The sequence below is a fragment of the Epinephelus lanceolatus genome, chromosome 14, assembly GCF_041903045.1.
Source record: "Epinephelus lanceolatus isolate andai-2023 chromosome 14, ASM4190304v1, whole genome shotgun sequence".
Classification (NCBI taxonomy): Eukaryota; Metazoa; Chordata; class Actinopteri; order Perciformes; family Serranidae; genus Epinephelus; species Epinephelus lanceolatus.
This window is the reverse complement of record NC_135747.1, coordinates 3,484,167-3,503,928: the sequence shown is the minus strand read 5'-3', so window position 1 is coordinate 3,503,928 and position 19,762 is coordinate 3,484,167. Positions and strand designations below refer to the sequence as shown.

At 45.0% G+C, this 19,762-nt stretch overlaps 2 long non-coding RNA genes and 1 pseudogene across 2 annotated transcripts; 1 reads left to right on the top strand and 2 right to left on the bottom strand.

Moving 5' to 3' along the window:
* Positions 1–70: 70 nt before the first annotated feature.
* Positions 71–11,112, bottom strand: LOC144466848 (uncharacterized). Its single transcript, XR_013493254.1, has 2 exons — positions 10,088–11,112; positions 71–2,725 (listed from the first exon to the last, which is right to left on the bottom strand). It is a non-coding gene; the product is annotated as an uncharacterized LOC144466848 (long non-coding RNA).
* Positions 4,628–6,230, top strand: LOC144466849 (uncharacterized). Its single transcript, XR_013493255.1, has 2 exons — positions 4,628–6,007; positions 6,040–6,230. It is a non-coding gene; the product is annotated as an uncharacterized LOC144466849 (long non-coding RNA).
* Positions 11,113–15,908: 4,796 nt separating the features above from the next.
* LOC144466749 (uncharacterized) lies at positions 15,909–18,393 on the bottom strand (annotated as a pseudogene).
* Between the last annotated feature and the right edge of the window lie 1,369 nt (positions 18,394–19,762).

Genomic DNA, 19,762 nt, shown 5'->3' with positions numbered 1-19,762 from the left:
CTGCAGTGTAGATTCTGATTAACAAATGTTGGTTTTGTACAAGTGAAAATAAATGACTTAGAGCTGCATGTTTACACAAAATTTTGCTTTAATCTCATATGTATAACACCACAGTGCTCATGGGAGCCTGGACACAGAACTGTTTACATTATTAGGTCATATTTACAAAAAATACAGTGTACAGTAGCTAGTATTATTTTTAGGAGTCTGCCCAGTCCTGTCGAAGTCCTCAGATCTGAAGTGACAGCTGCAGATGACTGAGGAGTCACTCGGGACAAAGTCCTTTCTCCTCACTGCTGCTACCCATGCCCGTTGTTGGACTAAGAGTCTCATCCTACTCTCTAATGTGCTATGTGTGAGCTCAGTCCTGCGTGTTCTTTAATGAAGCAATAGGAGAAGATATTCGGTCTCAGTTAATGTAGTTTATTAAGCAGTAAAGGAATAAAATTACAGAGCTCTGGGTCTCAACTTCACGTCCCTGACGAACAACAAAGGTGTGTCAGTTCACGAAGTCTGACCTCCTGTCCTTCCCCTGACCCAGTATATTTGAGCGTAACAGAGTCTCATTGTGCACGCAAGGCATTGTCCTCTTCTCATTGGCAGTTCCACTTCCTCCTTCACCACACCACGCCCCTGCCTCCTGTTAATCTGACTCCTTCTGCTGGCGGTGGGGGCGTGGTTCCTGTTTTGAAAGACAAGAGAGCAACACAACTCCCTACACGTGCTGTACCTTACTATCTGTTCATCACTTTCTATTCTTTTTACCATATATGAAACTAATTATCTAAGCATTGCGGTATGTGCTCCTCAGACTTCATGTCTCTTCCTCTCCTGTACTTCTCCACTTCTGCAAAGCAAACACATTCAGATCAGCTGAAATCATCTCAGTATTCTCATTGTTCACACATCTAAAACTTATATAGTGAAACACAACTTATAGTAAAACACATAAAATCATTCTATTCCCAACAGTCCCCCTTTTGGCCTCATAGGACTGAGGCCACTTTTTTTTCAGTCCCAATGTATCCAGGTCCTCCTTTTTAGGTCTTATGATTACTGCACTTTTTGTTTCTTTTGAAACAAAAAGTTGTTTCTTTTGAAACAAAAAGTTATAACTCCCCCTTTTGGTCTCATACACATGAGACCACTCATACTTTGTCTTCTTCTGAGTCTGAATCTGAATCTGTCGGCGGTTCCCCCAATAGGGTGGCCGTCTCCATTTGAGTCATCTGATACGGTGGGGGTTGTGGATGTTTTCTCTCCACTGCTGACACTATGATCCTTTCACAGAGAGACCTGATGCATGGGATGCAACAACAGCCACACAATACTAACACCCCGAGCATTCCCACCAGAGACAAAAATACCGATACCACTAGATTCTTCCACTTACCAAACCATTGTTTAAACACTCCACCTATGGGGTTATCAATACCTGAATGCTCATGCATCTCTTCGGACAGTGTACGTATCCCTTCCAGTGCTTTAGTGACTGACCCATCTGGAGCTGTGTTGACCCTGGAACATAGAGCAGACACCCCCTTTCTTCGCCAAAAGCATATCTAAGGCAATTCGGTTCTGGATTGTCATTAGGGAGGTGGCCGCCAACTGCTCCGAGAGTCCCCCAACTGCATCTCTGGTGCTGTTAGCCAATCTGAGAACATTGTAATGAACATAATTAATTCTGTCAACATTCTTGTTAGGGGTGATGGGAAACAGTGCAGCTAGTATGGGTATGTTTTCAAAACCCGCAGTTTATATTGATCTGGAACCCCACGAGGAACGCCTATGGCGTCTATATACGTGGTGGAGTCAAAGCCAATGTCAAACGTGTCTCTTTTCTTTCTGCTAGAACTGGTCTGGGAGTCCCTCAGCCCTAAGAGGACCAGAGGCACTGCCAGTAGGACCAGTGCGCACGTGCCGGTCCAGGTAGATGGCAGGGATAAATGGAGGGTTTTATCTCCACAGTTTATCACAGAACACAGGTCAAATTTAAATCCCATGGCTGTTCCCCTCGTATAGTTCAATGTGATGCCACCATACTTATCTATGCAGCTGTCAGAAGGTCTGCCTGTTCCCGCGCTTCTTTTGGTTCGGTTTCGTGGTTGCTCTGTGGCTTTGTCTCTGGGGGAAGACTCAAAATATAAAAAAAGGTAAAACAATAACACAGGTCAATACAAAGCCTCCCAGCCAACACCACTTATGGTGGCGTTGCTCTACTCCCAACAATCTCATCATTTCCTCTATAATGCATAAATGAATGTAAATGTAAAAAGTAAAGGTAAATATGGAGTGTAAATATAAAAATGGGGCAAGCAAACTTTCAGTATATCCTGGCCTGCTATATTCAATCGTACTCTGGGCAAAGTGTTGCTTCAGAGGAGCTTCTAACCTTCACATTGATCACAGGATATCTTTACCACACTTATGCTGAACTAAGAGTAAATGTAGGTGTGAGTGAGTTTTTTTTTTTTTTTATTGTCTCTTATGTCTTCCAGTGTTCGGGCAGGTGTCTCTGCCACTGCACACTGACTCCAGTGATACCATGTGTCACCTTTTCCCTAGAGTTTGACGGCGTGGGACGTCCGTTCCACGACTTTGTAGGGGCCAGTCCACCTATGCTCCGACCACTTTCTTTTAATCACCTTGAGCAGGACCCACTCTGATGTTGGGTGCCCCTTTCCTTCTGCTCCCTCCCGAGCTGCTGTCACCTGTTTGGAGAAAGCTGACACCAATGCTGTTAGTTGGTCATAATACGGTTTATATTTTAGAGGACTTTCTTCCTCTTCTGTAGTTTGAATCCCAGCTCCCGGTCCCGGGAACTGTTGCCCTGTTTTCAGCTCATATGGAGTAAAACCTGTCAGTGAGTTAACAGAGCTCCTGATGGATAATAGAGCTAGGGGTAGCGCATCCACCCAAGTCATTTTAGTCTGGGCACAAATCTTGCCTATTTTTCCCTTAATAGACTGATTCATTCTTTCCACTCTGCCCTGTGACTGAGGATGATGGACTGTGCCAAATGTATGTTTTGGCCGCAATGCCTTCTCTACCTGCTGTAGGTCTTTGTTTTTAAAGTGAGTCCCGTTATCAGATCTGATTCGTTTGGGGAACCCGTGCCTGGGGATATATTGATTTATCAGAAATTTGATTACTGTCTTTGCATCCTCTGATTTGGCAGGTATGGCTTCTGGCCAACCAGTGTATGCATCCACTGCCACCAGAAGACACCTGTATCCTCCCACTCTCTCTAGCATGTCTGTATAGTCAATAATGACCTCTTGACCTGGGAGTTTAGGGAGGGGAAATCTCCCCCTGATGTGGTTTCACCGTGGGTCTAACATTGTATTCTGTACATATCTTACATTCTTGGACGTGATTCTCAATCATTGCTGGCAAAAACGGGTGCCACAAATGAGTGAGATATCGCGCCATTTGCGTTTTCCCACAGTGAGTCACACCATGAGCTTCTTGAAGGACTGATCTCCTCAGCCCTGGGGGCAGTGCAGGTCTCCCATCTGGAGACCCCCACATACCCTCTGTCTTTACTGCTCCTCTTTCTCTCCAGACTGTAAGCTCCTCTGGAGAGGCTTTCTGCTGTTCTGCTATTAACATATTTACATCACAGGGCAGCAGTAGGTCATTCACTGTTCTCTCTGTTTGTAGCATTACATACTGCTGACTGTATCCTGCCTTTCTTTTGGCTGCCACATCTGCTGCGTCATTCCCTCTGGAGACAACTGTACCTGTTTTGTCATGACCCTTGCACTTAATCACTGCTACCTGTGCCAGCTTCATCAGAGCCTCCCGTAGTCTCCTCATGTCCTTCTCATGCTTAATGGGGGTCTTTGCTGCTGTTAAAAAGCCAGATCTGATCCACTGTGTCATTTCCACATGGATCGCTCCTACGACATAGGTACACATACATAGTCTACACATAGTCTGTGTAGATGTTCACTCTTTTCCCTTCTGACCATTCTAATGCTGCAATCATTGCTTGTCTCTGTCTGTCTTACCACTGCATATGCTGCTTTGAGTCCCTCCGTTGGATGTCTAAAACAACATCCATCTGTGAACAGTGTTTTTTACACATAGGGCCTAAGTCTTTGGCTTGATGTTTTGCATGTACTGCCAAGGATATGTGAGGGGAGGCTTCCTCCGCCGCCTCATACCACTGCAATTGCTCTGAGGTCAGTTCAACAGCTGCAGCCACTCCCTCATTTCCCACCAGTATGCAGGTGGATGTTATCTCCTACATTTTCCCTTCTATCTCATTATAAAATGCCTGTTGATACAGCTCGTCGCCATTCCTGTCATAATAAAGAGTTACATGGAGGGGATCGAGAGGAGGCATGTAGGGATTTAATGACTGAACCCAGGGACGCCAAGACTGATAGAGAGTGCCAATGCCAGGCGTCTCCATGGTTTCTGGCTCGAGAAGGCCCCAGTAGATATCAGCTCAATGTCCTTCAGCCATGGGGGAGGTATCCGCTGATAACAACATTTGCGAGGAGGAATGCACAGTTGTTAACGAGCAGTTCACAGTGTAGCCATTTGGGAAGGTCACTATCAGCCCATCTGGGTGCAGGGTATGGAAGCTCCACACTTCAGCAGCACATCTCTCCCCAATAGATTCACAGGGCATGACAAAGAAGAAACATATCTGCGTGAAAATGTCTGTTCAGCCTGGAGTATGGTGGTAGTGAGTGGTTTGGTGAGCGGCAGATTTTGTGGTTGTCCCGAGAACCCAGTTAGTTCAACTGCTGAGGATGATATTTGGTGTTTAGACACAGGGAGATTCAAGGTGGCTCCACAAATAAAACACCCTCTACCGCCCTGACCCCCTCTTGGGTCGCCACGACCCCCACCCCTGCCTCTGAATCCTCCTGTACCTCTTCTCGAGCCACTCCAATGGGGAGGGCGAGGATCAACCCACTCTGGGGTCGGAAATAGATCTGGAGTGTGTATGGGGAAGGGTGGAAGCTGCCGAACCATCTGATTGGTTGATTTTTTCTCTGCTTTTTTTTTTTTTTTTTTTTTTTTGCATCGTTGGTTTTACGTCGTGCATCTTCCAATTGGAGTTTTAACAGCTGAACCCGTGCTGACTCTGTACTGTCCTTCTCTGCCTTTTTCTGATGGAATTGTATATGACTTCATTAATCCTGTAAGCTTCACTGCTCTCTCCTCATATTCTTCCCCTGAGTCTGTGTCTGACCATATCTGATCTCCCTCGTCGTCTGCTTCCTCTTCTGCATCATACTGACCTGGTTCTTGCGTCTTATTCTCACTCTCCCTTCATTTCCCTCTTCCATCTATTTCAGGTGTTCTGTGAGTTATGTATAACCTCACCTCTTAACCTGTCACTGGTGAAATGTATGTGTTTGCCTTATTACTCTCCCTATTTGTGTTACCTCTGGTCCACAATGTTGTACCAGTGAAGTCAGCCTAATTTGATCTCCCAATGTTGCAGCAGCAAGGCCTTATCAGACAGCCTAATGTGATCTCACAATGTTGCAGCAGCGAGCCTGTGTACTTGATTTATTTAACAGCTTAGTTTGATTCTCTCTATCTGCTCACCCCCTTCGCTGTCTATGTAGCTTCTTTCCAACCCAAAATGTGTTTTTTATGCCTCTAGTGTCCACTGAACCATCAGTCATGCAATATTCTTCAGCCCAAATTTCATTACTACTGCTGTCACCCTCTTCCATCCAACTCTTAACAGCTTGATCTCAACTTCTTTTTTCTTTATTTTATTACTTATTGTATTTATTATAAAACTATACATATAAACTAAACCTACTTATCATTTATAATTTATTTATAATTTTATTGCTTATTCTATTCATTTATGAGACTATACTTATCACTTATTTTATTTATCTATAAAATTAAATTAAAATAACAGATATTTCTTTTTTATTCTCCCCTTAACAGCCAACCAGTTTGTATGGCGTTCACCCGAGCAACTGGTTCAATCAGTGAAACGTGGACTTTTTGTTGGCACCGTTAGGTTTCCAGTCCCCAATTTGTTGACACCGTTAGGTTACCCTTGTCTGGTTTTGTTTCACTGAGACACTGTTAATAACTACCTCATGTAACAAAACTTTGAAACAAATCACATAAAACAAACACACAGATACCAGATTATGATAAAACATTCAGGCCCCAAAATGTCTTTTTTTCTTTGTAATGACCTTTAACCCAATAGAGGTCAGAACCAAACTATCAAATTTTAACAAAGCTTTGTTTTTTGTATAAGCCCACTTCTATTGGCTGTGTTCCTCACTCTGTGCTGGCTGCATGCCTCACCCCCTCCTTTTGTGCTCTCTGTTTAGTCAGTCTCCCAATGATTTGTCAGTCTTTTTACAGTTACATTTTATTTAACACTTTACTGTATTTACAACACTTTATACAACGCTTCGTGCATTACTCTAAATAGATTATACTGTGTTTACTACAACTTACTTCTAAATATACTACAATGTATGTACAGCAACTTTATAGCTTACAGTTAGGTTTTTACAATTTTACACTTTTGATCGATCTGTTAACTGTTTTGACTTGTTTTTTGTCTTTTTTACTTTTCCTTTATCTCTTTGGTTGCAACATTTTAAGCGTTCTGCCCGTTCAGTCCCGTTCTGTCTACGGTGACTTCCCCTCCTTCTTGGCTGGGAGGTCACTTTCCTCAAAACGGCGGTATCCACAGAAGCTTTTTACTTTAGGCCTTTTCTTAATCTCTATTCCCTAAGCTCTCCGTCTAAGCTGTCCCAACGGTTGACTCACACACACCTGCCCCTACAGGCTTAAAGGTGTGCGTGGCAAGTCGCTAGCGGTATCCACGGATTCGCTTTTGAGTACCTCTGACTCTCTTATTTTTGCATTCCGCCCGAGCAGCCTATTGGTTGGCTCAACGCCCCTGCCTTCACAGATTTAAAGGATGCGTTTGTCAAGTCAATAGCGGTAACCACGGATATGCTTTTGAGTATCTCTGACTCTTTTCTTCTCTTATTGTGCACTTTTGTCTCTTTAAATACTTTAAATACTCTTAATACTTTAAATACTTTACTCTTACTACCTTCCTCACTACATTTGTTACCGTACATTCAGCACACACACATTCACTCTTTCTTTTGCCTGCTTGGTTACTCTAGCTCACTCCCCACATTCCACACACACATACACACACTCACTCACTCCCTCCCACATTCACTCTCCATGTTTATCTCTCTAACTTACACACACACACACTGTGTTGCACTAGATTCAGTTGTCTCCAGCAATATATCAGCTATGTTCCAATGTTGTGTTATTAGTTAGTTATTTTTACATCACATTTTAGGTTCTTTAGGAGAGGAATTTGTCAAATACCTCCGACCTTGGCGGCTCCCAACTGCACCTCAGACGCACCCGGTTTAGGCAGAAAAAAGGCTCTGCTTACCTTATCTGGTGGCCACCTGTACGTCTGATGTGCAGCCAAGCGCCCCCCGATCTCAGGATCCAACCTCCTCGTCCTCCTACGCTGACTCGCCAAATAATGTAGAATCAAAAAAGTCAAGGTCCCGAGCCGGGCCAGTTAGCTCGCGACCTCGCTCTTCTCCTCTCAAACGGACTTTCTTTATCTTCCATTAGATATCAAAAACTCAAATACTCAGAGGTCAAAAAAAAAATCACTGGAGACACGTAGAATCAGATGCAACTGAGTTTAATGTGCTCGCAGGCAACAAACACATCACAACCCAAATGAGCCAAGCTCCGGAGCAAGGCTGAAATTTCTTTGTTTGCGCACTTGTTTTTATCGTAAAGATTTTCTGCTGAGTCATCTCTTTCTTAATCCTTCCCACTTGGCTCTGATCATAACGATATCCCACCTCTGCTGAGTCACTTTTTCTCCACCATAATGGTGTCATATTTCTGCTGAGTAATGTTTTTCCTAGATCTAAGACCGCCTCCTCTTACTAGGGTCATTCTCAGGACAAGCTGTAATTCCCCTAATTTTCCACTAGTGGTTTCTGAACCCATCCTCATGCTATTTTTAGAAATGATTCACAGTGAGTCCTAGGTACTTCTCCACCACAATGCTTAAGTGCTCAATGAGTGTGTGTGTGTGTCATAAGAATACATGAAATATTAAACCAGTGTGTAATTTGTCAGTTGCACAGATTATATTGCTTCAACACATATCTTTAAAGGTCAGCTAAAAGGTACAGTATATGTCTTCAGTAAATCAGTACATTACACTACAGCCCCCATTGAAAGACCTCAGGGGGTCCTGATGCACACTCTGTGCATTAGACAAAACGTTTGCTACTTCCTGTGTCAGTCTCTCTACATGTGCTAACCCCTGTCTTATTTCCCTAGTTACTTCCTGTTTAGCTTTCTCATACTCCTCCTCATCCACCACATCTGCATTGATCACTCCCTCCTTAATCACCAGCAAAGGCATTTGCCTGTTGCTTCCCAAGTATGGTGGTGGAGATGGGACTGGGGGTGTCTGAGGTAGCTCGGGATACAATCTATTATGGGTGGGCTCTGGTGGTGTCGGTGCAGGAACTGGCGCAGGAGTTGGCGGAGTTTATTTGTCTCTGTTTTGTTTTTTTGTGAGTCTTATCAGTGTGTTTCCAATAAGCCATGGCAGTAACTGCCATCTGATGGAGCAAGGCGCGTTTACGTTCCTTCTCCTCCTGGTTTTTTCCATTGTCTTTTTATGAGTTTTGGTTTATTCTCCTTTTTTGTATGTTCTTCCAAATCATCTCTCGCCTTTACCTCTGCAGCCAGCAATTTCTTTGTAACATTTACTGCCTGCTCATCACCAGGAAGCTCATTTTGGGCCTGTAATGCCTTCCATAAATCATCAAACTCCTTTCCTACAGCCTGTCTCTGCTTATCTATTACTCTTGACAATAACTGTTTCCTAATCTCCCCGCACTGTGTTTTTACTAGGATGGGAGGACACCCACCCTGCTTACGATAGTCCCTGTCAAATTCACCGTCCATGATGTCTCTCTGTCCCTCCTCTGTCCTTACTTATTTTACTCAGAGGGTACTACTCGTCACGATGTTACAAAGCTTCACACAATTACAACAATACACACAATACTCAGCACCACGTGACCGCTCTGCAGCGCAGTCCGCGCGGACTTATTTTCCCCTTTCTACCGTTGTGATTTCACTGCTTAAGTTCCACCAAATGCAGGCCGACACACCCAAGCTTCTACACCGCTCTCCTGGGAGGGTGTGGGGTGCCTATGGCTCGGCGGCAAATGGCTTCTATCCTAAGGAGAAATTACACAACTTCCTCTTTTTCTTCCCCACAGAACGCGACCACCGCACAGGTATGAAAAGAGTTGGAATTCGAGTCACCTCTAATAGACTCTGCACAACTCTTCCGCCCCGTAAAAATAGCTGGTTGTCGGTAAGCCACCCACAAAACAATAACCCCTTAAAAGACTTATTTATTTACACTCCCAATATCAGGGTGGTTCTGCGGACCACTGAATAGATGTCTCAACATGAGCGATAGTATTCAGTGTTAGGGATCACATGGAAAACGCTCCCCTGCCCGCAGAACTCTGTAACCTCTTTTTTTGTGTTGTAACAATCTACACAAAGGACTTTCAACCTCAGACAACCCGTGTCTTCAGACTATATTCTCAGCTGTCCAAGGAGCAACCTTATGGGTTCCCCCCCGAGCTTATCAACCTCAGGACACTCGTCTTTTTCTTTTTTAGAGACTAGATGGAAAACCTAGTCTAAGGGCTTTTCACCCGACTATGTTTCATATTTAGGAGTCAAATTTATGATTTGCTCCAGGGCCTTACACCCGACTATGTTTCATATTTAGGAGTCAAATTTATGATTTGCTCCAGGGCCTTTCACCCTGTCCTGTCGAGGTGTTGACTATGTTTCGTATTTAGGAGTCAAATTTATGATTTGCTCCAGGGCCTTTCACCCTGCCCCGGGGCATTTCACTTTTGTGTTTTGTTTTAATTTTATTCCTTTACATTTTAGACTAGGAAACTGTAGTAAAATGACAACACAATCTTTTAGCATTTCCAATTGCAGAACTTCGATAAAACAGGCATCTGCTTACCTTTTTCTCAGGCCGGCCAAGTGTTGTCACGATACTGTCGTCCTCCGCTGAATAGTTGTCTTTATTCCGTCACTTCTCCATCTTCATCACATCGGGGTCACCAAATTGTTGGACTAAGAGTCTCATCCTACTCTCTAATGTGCTATGTGTGAGCTCAGTCCTGCGTGTTCTTTAATGAAGCAATAGGAGAAGATATTCGGTCTCAGTTAATGTAGTTTATTAAGCAGTAAAGGAATAAAATTACAGAGCTCTGGGTCTCAACTTCACGTTCCTGACGAACAACAAAGGTGTGTCAGTTCACGAAGTCTGACCTCCTGTCCTTCCCCTGACCCAGTATATTTGAGCGTAACAGAGTCTCATTGTGCACGCAAGGCGTTGTCCTCTTCTCATTGGCAGTTCCACTTCCTCCTTCACCACACCAAGCCCCTGCCTCCTGTTAATCTGACTCCTTCCTGCTGGCGGTGGGGGCGTGGTTCCTGTTTTGAAAGACAAGAGAACAACACAACTCCCTACACGTGCTGTACCTTACTATCTGTTCATCACTTTCTATTCTTTTTACCATATATGAAACTAATTATCTAAGCATTGCGGTATGTGCTCCTCAGACTTCATGTCTCTTCCTCTCCTGTACTTCTCCTCTTCTGCAAAGCAAACACATTCAGATCAGCTGAAATCATCTCAGTATTCTCATTGTTCACACATCTAAAACTTATATAGTGAAACACAACTTATAGTAAAACACATAAAATCATTCTATTCCCAACACCGTCTTCTGTGTTTTTTGGGAAACGACACACAAAATAAGTGTGTCAGAAAAACGCAGTTCCACATAATTTGTAGTTACAATTCAGGCCACAAGGTAACTACTAACGTTATGCTGCGTTATGTCACGTTGGTGCCATGAAACAGATAGTTGACAATTTTGAATAACACATATACTGACACAGCTGTTTGACAAAGCATCATAATTTTATAAGTAACGTTATTATATAAAGGTTAACCTTTTTTCTTTAAGTTGTGTGACATAGCATTAGCTTAATTTGGCATTAGGACCAGATCAGGACAGTTACTTTACTTGATTAGCTTAAAAGAAGGATCACATCTTGAGATATATATCTCATTAAACATGTTCGTAACAGTAAAATATTGTAAAACAACTTCTTACCTGTGGAATGTTATTCCCTTCTGCTTGGTTTTAACATTTTTTTCGTTCGTACACCCAAATGCAGAGCAAAAATGTGGCATTTTTGCTGAGTCTGACATGGGTCTGAACCGGTCAGAGCACCTAGGCAAGATGGCGGCGGTATTGACGCATCCCACAAGCCAGGGTGCGGCATCTATGTATATATATCTATGCGGTTTGTCAGCAACCGGAAAGCAAGCCCCGCCCATTGATCCGATCGGCACAGGTTCACTTCCTCTGAAGCTGCCGGATGAGAGAGAGCAACCACACATTGGACGCGGAGATGGGCTGGAGTGGTTGGCGACGTTGGAGAGAGTTGCGGGAGGTTTGAATTTTGTTACGGTGAATTTGCGGACTGGTTTTTTTTTTGAATATATGTATGACTGAATAACGACTTTTGACTTCGGATTTGCGGACATTGGGACTTGGTAGAAACAGAATTAGTTGTGGGGGGGATTTTGTAGGAATATCGACCAACGGCCTGTATAGGTCCGGAACGGTATTCTTGCACTGTTCCTCTTTGCAAAATCTGACAGGATGTCAGACAGGGAGACAGAGAGGGACAACATGGAAATCAATGAGGGAGAGGAATGGGCAGAGGAGGGTTGGGAGGGTTGGGAGTTTGCAAAAGAGAGAGGGGAAAAAGGAAGAGTCGCCATAAGAGAAGGAAAGAAAATCAAAGCTCAAGTGGAACAGAGTGAGAGGAGTGAGAGTGAGGAGGAGGGATCGAAAGCAGGAGTAGGACTATTCGTAGTAGTGAGATTTGAGGGAGAGGGAGGAGTAAAGAAAATTGATCCATTGAAACTAACAAAAATCATCAAAGGACAAGTCGGAGACGTGAAGTATGCGAGAGTTTTGAGTGATGGAAACTTGCTGATACGATGCAGTAATCAAGTGCAGATGGAAAAGGCAAAGAAAATGAATAATGTTGGAAAAGTTAAAGTATCCAGAGTAATAAGAGTGGGAGAGAAGAGGGCTGAGGGTGGATGTAAGGGGGTGATTTCTGGAATACCTCTTTCAGTCAGCATGAAGGATTTGGTGGAGAACTTGGGGGAGCATAATAGTCTAATCAAAAGTGCTAAAAGAATGACTAGGGGAGCAGAGAAGAAAGAGACTGAGACCATCTTGATAGAATTTAAAACAAAGGTTATTCCAAGTGAGCTACATTGTGGATTCATGAAATACAGAGTTAGGGAGTTTATTCCAAAGCCAATGAGATGTTTTAATTGCCAGGAATTTGGGCATGTGGCTATGGTGTGTAAAGGTAAGAAAAGATGTGCTAGATGTGGAGGGGAACATGAGTATGGGAAGTGTGAAGAAGGAATGAAACCCAAGTGCTGTAACTGTGGAGGAAATCACAGTGTGGCCTATTGGGGATGTGAAGTGTTGAGAAGAGAGGTGGAAGTGCAACAGATAAGAGTGAAGGAAAAAGTCTCTTATGCAGAGGCAGTTAAGAGGGCTGGACCAGGAAAACAGAGCAGAGCATATGGGCAAAATGAAGGGAAAATTACAGTGAATACAGAGCAGGAGGATAGAAGGAAGAAGTGGGAAGAAAAGAAGAGAATGGTGACATTTATAGCAGGAGTGATAAATGCCACAGCGGAGATCAAATCCAAAACTGACAGGATTCAAATAATTGTGAAAGCAGCTGTGCATCATCTTGAAATGAAGGGTTTGAAATGGGAGGAAGTGAGAGACAGTCTCAGTGAAAAAGCAAGTAGTGAGGCATCATGTGTGGGTTAATACTAATCATCATTTTAATACTACAGTGGAACGCAAGGAGTCTGATAGCTAATGGACAGGACTTTAAGCAATTTATAGGCAGTAGGAGGGAGAAACCAGATGTATTATGTGTTCAGGAGTCATGGCTGAAACCCAATTTAGATTTCGTCATGCATGGATATGTGGCAGTTAGGAGGGATAGGAAAGATGGGGTAGGAGGAGGCTGTGTAACATTTATAAAACAAAGTATTCCTTATAGAGTGTTGGGTATTGGGAAAGAACTGGAGTATATAGTAGTGGAAGTATGGGCGGGAAGAAAGGAAATAGTGGTGGTAAATTATTATAATCCATGTAAGAAACTAGAACTAAATAAGCTATAAGAAATAGAAGGGCAAAATAGAGCAAGCATTGTGTGGTGTGGGGACTTCAATGCACATAACACATTATGGGGGAGTGAAAAAACTGATGTTAATGGCCAGGTGATGGAGGAAATGTTAGATGAGAGGAGTCTAATCTGCTTAAATGATGGTAGCAAAACAAGAATAGATGTAAACACAGGAAAGGAATCGAGTCTGGACCTTACAATGGTATCGAATAATATTGCTCCCAGATGTGATTGGAAAGTGTATAATGAGGGAACCATTGGTAGTGATCATTATCCGGTTTTATGTAAGGTAAACATTAATGCAGAAATGAATGAAGGGGCCAGGGGTGGAAAATGGGTGTTTGGGAAAGCTGAGTGGGAGAAGTTTAAAGAAGTAAGTGATCAGTATCTGAGCCAGATTAATGCTGATATGAACATAGAAACTTTGGAAAAGGAAATAGCTAGTGGTATTAGAGTAGCTGCAATGAGATCTATTCCTAAGAGTAAAGGTGAAGTAAAGAAGAGGGCTGTTCCATGGTGGGATGAGAAATGTAAAGAAGCTGTTAAAAATAGAAACAAGGCATTTAAGATACTGAAAAGAACTCATAACTTTCAACATATGATAGAATATAAAAAAGCTCAGGCTGTAGTAAGAAGGACGATAAGACAGGCAAAAAGAATGTACTGGAGGAAGTTTTGTGACTCCATTGGGAACACAACCCCAGTGGGAGAGGTGTGGGGGATGATAAGAAAGATGAGAGGAGATAGAAGGGACTGGAGTTATCCTGTGTTAACAGAGGACAATGAAATAGCAGTAACGAATAAAGAAAAAGCTGAGATGTTGGCCAACACGTTTGTGAAGGTACATAGTTCAAGCAATTTGTCTAAAGAGGGAAAAAGGGGTAGGGAGAAAACAAAGTCTGAAAACATGGAGGCCTTAAGGAGAAAGGAAATAGATGATACCAGAGATGAGCAGAGTGTACCGTTTAATATGGGAGAGTTAAAAAGGGCACTGGATAAAGCTCGTATGACTGCGCCAGGGAAGGACGAGATATGTTACGTGATGATAAAGCACTTAAGTGAAGAATGTTTGGAAAAGTTGTTATTGTTGTATAACAAGGTGTGGGAGGAAGGTAAAATACCAGAGAGTTGGAAGGAGGCAGTCATTGTTCCCATAAGGAAACCAGGGAAAGATGCTAGTAAACCAACAAGTTACAGACCAATAGCATTAACATCTAATATCTGCAAACTCATGGAGAGAATGGTAAATGAAAGACTGATGTATTTTTTAGAGAAACACGGTTTAATTGCAGGATGTCAAAGTGGATTTAGGAAAGGGAGGAGTACTTTGGATCTAATTGTGAGTTTAGAGGATGAAGTAAGGAAAGCACAAATCAATAAAGAAATAGTAGCAGCAGTGTTCTTTGATGTTGAAAAAGCATATGATATGTTATGGAAGGAGGGGCTTTTGATAAAGTTACATAAAATGGGAATTGGGAGCAGAGTTTTTAATTGGGTAATGGACTTTTTGAATAAGAGAACCATACAGGTGAAAATAGGGTCAGAAATCTCTAATAAGTATGAGATAGAAAATGGAACACCACAGGGGAGTGTGATTAGTCCTATATTATTCTCTATTATGATAAATGACATATTTGAAAATGTAACAGTAGATATGGGAAGATCATTATTTGCAGATGATGGGGCTATGTGGAAGAGAGGGAGAAATATAAACCATATTGTAAGGAAGATGCAGGAAGGAATAAATCAAGTTGAGAACTGGGGAAATAAATGGGCTTTTAAGTTTTCAGTTGAGAAAACAAAGGTTATGTTTTTCACCAGAAAGAGGATTCAAGAAAATACTATTTTGAAATTGTATGGTAATTCACTAGCAAGGACCACACCACAACGATATGCAGTTTAGAGATTTAATAAGGATGTGATTGTCAGAAAATGGTTATGAATGGGGTGGTGATGAATGGGGGAGTGCAGATTGCAGGTGAATGAACGGGATGGAGATGACGTCATCGGAGGGTCGGACTGGGTGAGGTGTAGATGTGGGTGGAGAGACTCAGTGTGGGGGTTCCGTCTCGAGTTCTGATGAGCCCATGCTGTTTAGGAAGCCCCCAAAAGAGTCTGATTAAGTGAGGCTTAGTCTGTCGTGCGCTAGACGGAGATCATTGAGGTTATTGTGGATGTAGGTTTGATATGCTTGTGAGGACCAGCGCCCGAGGACTTGAATGTCTTGGTCTGAAATACCTGATCTGGCGGCTGAGGAGGCGGCGCCGATGCGGAAGGAATGGCAAGAGTAATGATCAGATGAAATTCCGGAGAGACGGAGGATGTTATGGAAGTGTTTCTGGAACCAGAAACGGGTGGCCATCCTCCTTGTTTCAGTGATGAAGAGGGGATCTTGTGGTGAAGCGCGGGCGGAATACCGGGCGTGGATGTATCTGGTCAGTGGCTCGTGAGGGCTGAGAAAGGAGCTGAGGCGGAAGATGTAGATGGGAAAGGTTACTCCTAACTGATCAGTTTTACTCCTGCAGAGCGTGAATATGAGCGAGTCTGAAGTGTGGGTGGTGATGTCGGATAGACTGGGATGACGGGAAGGATCGTAGACAGATGATGTTGGAGCGAATTCAGAGCACCTCAGGAATCCGAAGAAAGCGAGTAGAAACATTGATTCCAGTGTTAAGTCGACTGTGGGAGAGATGTAACCGGAGCGCAGAGTGCGTATGCAGCGGCTGAGCAGATCGGAGGTGAGAGGGAGGCGTCTGGCTGTCAGTGCTGGTTCGTGCTTTCGTAAGCCTTTGATTAGCATGGTGACGTGAGCGTGCGAGATTGATTGACAAGGGAGGCCGGTGGATAATTTATGAAATAAGTTGATACCAGCTAGATATGTTTGTATGCTGGAGGCCCGGATCTTTGTTACGGTATGACAGTGTGAGATGAAGTTGCATATGGACATGGCGTCCAGAGAGGGAAACGGTAGATGATAAGTGGCGTGGTAATTCTTGAAAGAATTCCAGCCGGTGAGGTAGGCAGATAGCGTGCTTGGTGCTAAACTGTTAAGGATGGTTTCTTGGGAGACGTGAGTGAGATTTGCCAGATGAGGATTTAGCTGAATATGGTTGCTGAAAACGGTGGGATTGGTGTGGGATGGACATCCGAGTCTGGAGCCAAGCATCTGAATTTCTGGAAAGAGAAGCGGGAGAGTGAGTCAGCGATGGCATTGTGGTGACCGGGAATGTGAGATGCGCGGAGGATGAATTGATACTGAGCGGAGATGAGAGTGAGTCTGCGGGTGAATGGCATGATGGCTGGGGAACGGGAACGGCCTTTATTGATTATATCTACTACTGCTGTGTTGTCAGAGTGAATATTAATGCATTTTTTTGACCATTCGTGCCCCCAGATTAGAGTGGCGATGATCACGGGGTACAGCTCGTACAGAGCAGACGAGGGAGAGCGTGACTCTGTGTCGAGGGACTCGAACTCGGAGGGCCAAGCGGCAGCAAACCACCTCCCCCCGTAATACCCGCCGAAACCCACGGAGGGAGCCGCGTCTGTGTAGAGTTGAATGTCCTCGGGATGGGTGATGAAGTCGTCATAGAAGAATGAGATGCCGTTCCAGGATGACAGAAATTGCTGCCACATGCGCATTTCTGTTTTACAAGTGTCGTCCAGAACCACGTGGTTGTGGAGAGAGGGAATGGATGCAGCTTTGGTCAGCAGTTGAGAAAGAAAAGATGCCTGGGAATTATGCGGATGGCATAATTGAGGTGCCCGAGGAGAGCGAGCAGCTGGCGTTTGGTGCACCTGTCTGTCAGAAGATAATTAGACAAGAGCAGCGAGATGCGCTGCACTTTCTCCAAGGGCAGTGAAGCCTGGAATGACATTGAGTCCAGAGTGATGCCCAGAAACTCGATGGATGTGCCGGGTCCTGAAGTTTTTTCTTCGGACAGAGGGACACCGAGGTCGGAAAATGCAGACGTAAGTGTAGTGAGACCGTGGCGAGGAGGTGAGGACGGGGGAGTCACGACAAGAAAATCGTCAAGGAGATGAAGGACGTAGGGGAGCCTGTAATTGTTGGAGAGGATCCAGCATAGAGCCTCGGATAGAGAATCAAAGATTTTGGGACTGCTCTTGCAGCCGAAAGTGAGACGCACGGAGAAGTAGTAAGCCCCCTTCCAGCAGACACCGAAATAACACCAGAAGTCGGGGTGAATGGGCAAGACCTTGAATGCGCTAGTGATATCAGCCTTAGACAGCCATGCTCCGTGTCCCGCCAGACGAATCAGTGCCATGGCGTGGTCAATGGTGGCGTACTGCATGGAGAAATCCGGGCTAGGAATAAGACTGTTGATGCTCGGGATGTCGGAGCCGTGTGGGGACGACAGATCAATGATCAGCCTCTTTTTCCCCGAGTATTTGCGTGTGGCGACACCGATGGGACTGATACGGAATACGGGGAAAGGAGGATGATCGAAAGGGCCTATCATAAATCCTTCCATGACTTCTTTTGCCAGTAATGTGTCAACAGTGTCGGGCTCCGTGAGAGCGGATTGAAGATTGTGACATGTGTGGGAAGAATCAGGAAGCACCTCCGTGCCGGGGTGAAAACCGTGAGTGAAGCCAGAGATGAGAAAATCGACAAACTGCTTATCAGGGTGGTCACTGAGAGCAGCAGCGAGTGCACGTACCTTTATGGGCGTGCCGAGGTGACGTTCTAGTCATGCTGCTGTGTTGGTGGGATTGTGGGGGCAGGTGGTCCTGGCGTGAGCGCCCCCGCAGAAGGAGCAGACGTGCAGGAGACGGCAGCCGGACGAGTTGCAACCCCACTGATTGAAATTATTGCACACCATCCTGCCGCCCTGATAGAGGATCGGCCGTCCTCGCTTGTCGACGCCCTTTGGCACCGGCACGTTGACAGTGGGACGTGCGTCCTTGGCTCTGGGGATGACAGGAGGGGGGGGTGCAGCGGAAGACAGACGGTCGAAGATCGGGGCATTGCGTGGAGTGGTGGGGCGGGAGTGCGGTGGAGGAGCCATGATAGTGCATGCAGAGGCCGGATGAGAAGGGGCGCCACATAAGTCGCAAGAGAGGGAGGAACGAGCTGCGAAAATGCGGCAGTATATTTCTGAATCGAGGGCCCCCCAGTATGTCCCCTGGGTAAGGAGAGACACGTCGGAAAGAGAGTGGAAGGCAGTGAAACACCCGCCGAAGGAGCCTGTTGTGCTGCAGGACGGGGCTCCTGGGCTGCGATGCCAGCCGGAACGGAATAGTTGGAAGGAAGGGTAGAGGAAAGGGATGTGGGGATGGAGGATGTGTGTGCATGGGGTGAGAGTGGAGGCCTGCGAGACAGGGAGGAGAAGAAGGCAGATATTGCGCGTGACATATCTGCGTCTGAGGGAGCAGGCACAGGGGGTGATACGACCTGACCCCCGGCTGGGGGAATGAATGAGAGAGGCTGCTCCGGCTGGAGTGGTGGAGGCGCCGTGACGTCACCGACGGTGACGCTGGCGGGAGTAGGCCTCGGAGGGCGACCCGGAAGTGCAGCCGGCTTGGGAGAAGGAGCTGTGGCCTCGGGAGCCCGGACGGCGGCTGAATAGAGCTGGAACAGCCTGGACTTGTTGTCGCTGCGGTGGAAGGGGATGTTTTTTGCCCTCAGCAACCGCTGGAGCCGGGCGATGGTCCAATCTCTGATGTCGGGCTCTTGCTGTGGACGTGGACATGGTGGAGATGGCCGAGTGGAGCGTGACGGAGCGCCGCGGGAGCGGCGAGGTCGACTAGGCGCTGCACCGCTTCGGGAAGGAGGAGGAGAAGACCACCGCTGACAAATATTGCTGACAAATGTAAAAAAGTTATAAATGTAATGAGATGCCTTGTGGGTTTGGACTGGGGAGCAGATGTAGCATCCTTGAAATATATTTACGTTGCATTAATTAGATCAAGGATGGATTATGGAAGTGTAGTGTATGGTTCTGCTGCAAGAACTGCATTGGCAGTATTAGATGTGATCCAGGCTCGGGCTCTTAGGCTGTGTGTTGGGGCAACAAGAACATCACCTGTGTGTGCCTTGCAAGTTGAAGCAGGAGAAATGCCACTGTCTTTACGTAGGAAGCAGCTAAGAGCTAATTATTGGATGAATTTAAGAGGACATGAACAAAATCACCCAACCAGAAAAGTGTTAGAACAATGTTGGGAAAGGGAGAGAGTAATGAATTTAAGTTTTGGATGGACAGGAGATGAAACAGCAAGAGAACTGGGGGTGTATGAAATGGAGTTCTGCCCGACAGTATTGTGGCCTACAACGCCTGTGTGGATGTTAGAGGGACTGACGGTGGATTTAGAGCTGCTTCAGGTTAAAGTAAGAAATAAAAATGTAGATTGTGTACATGAATTT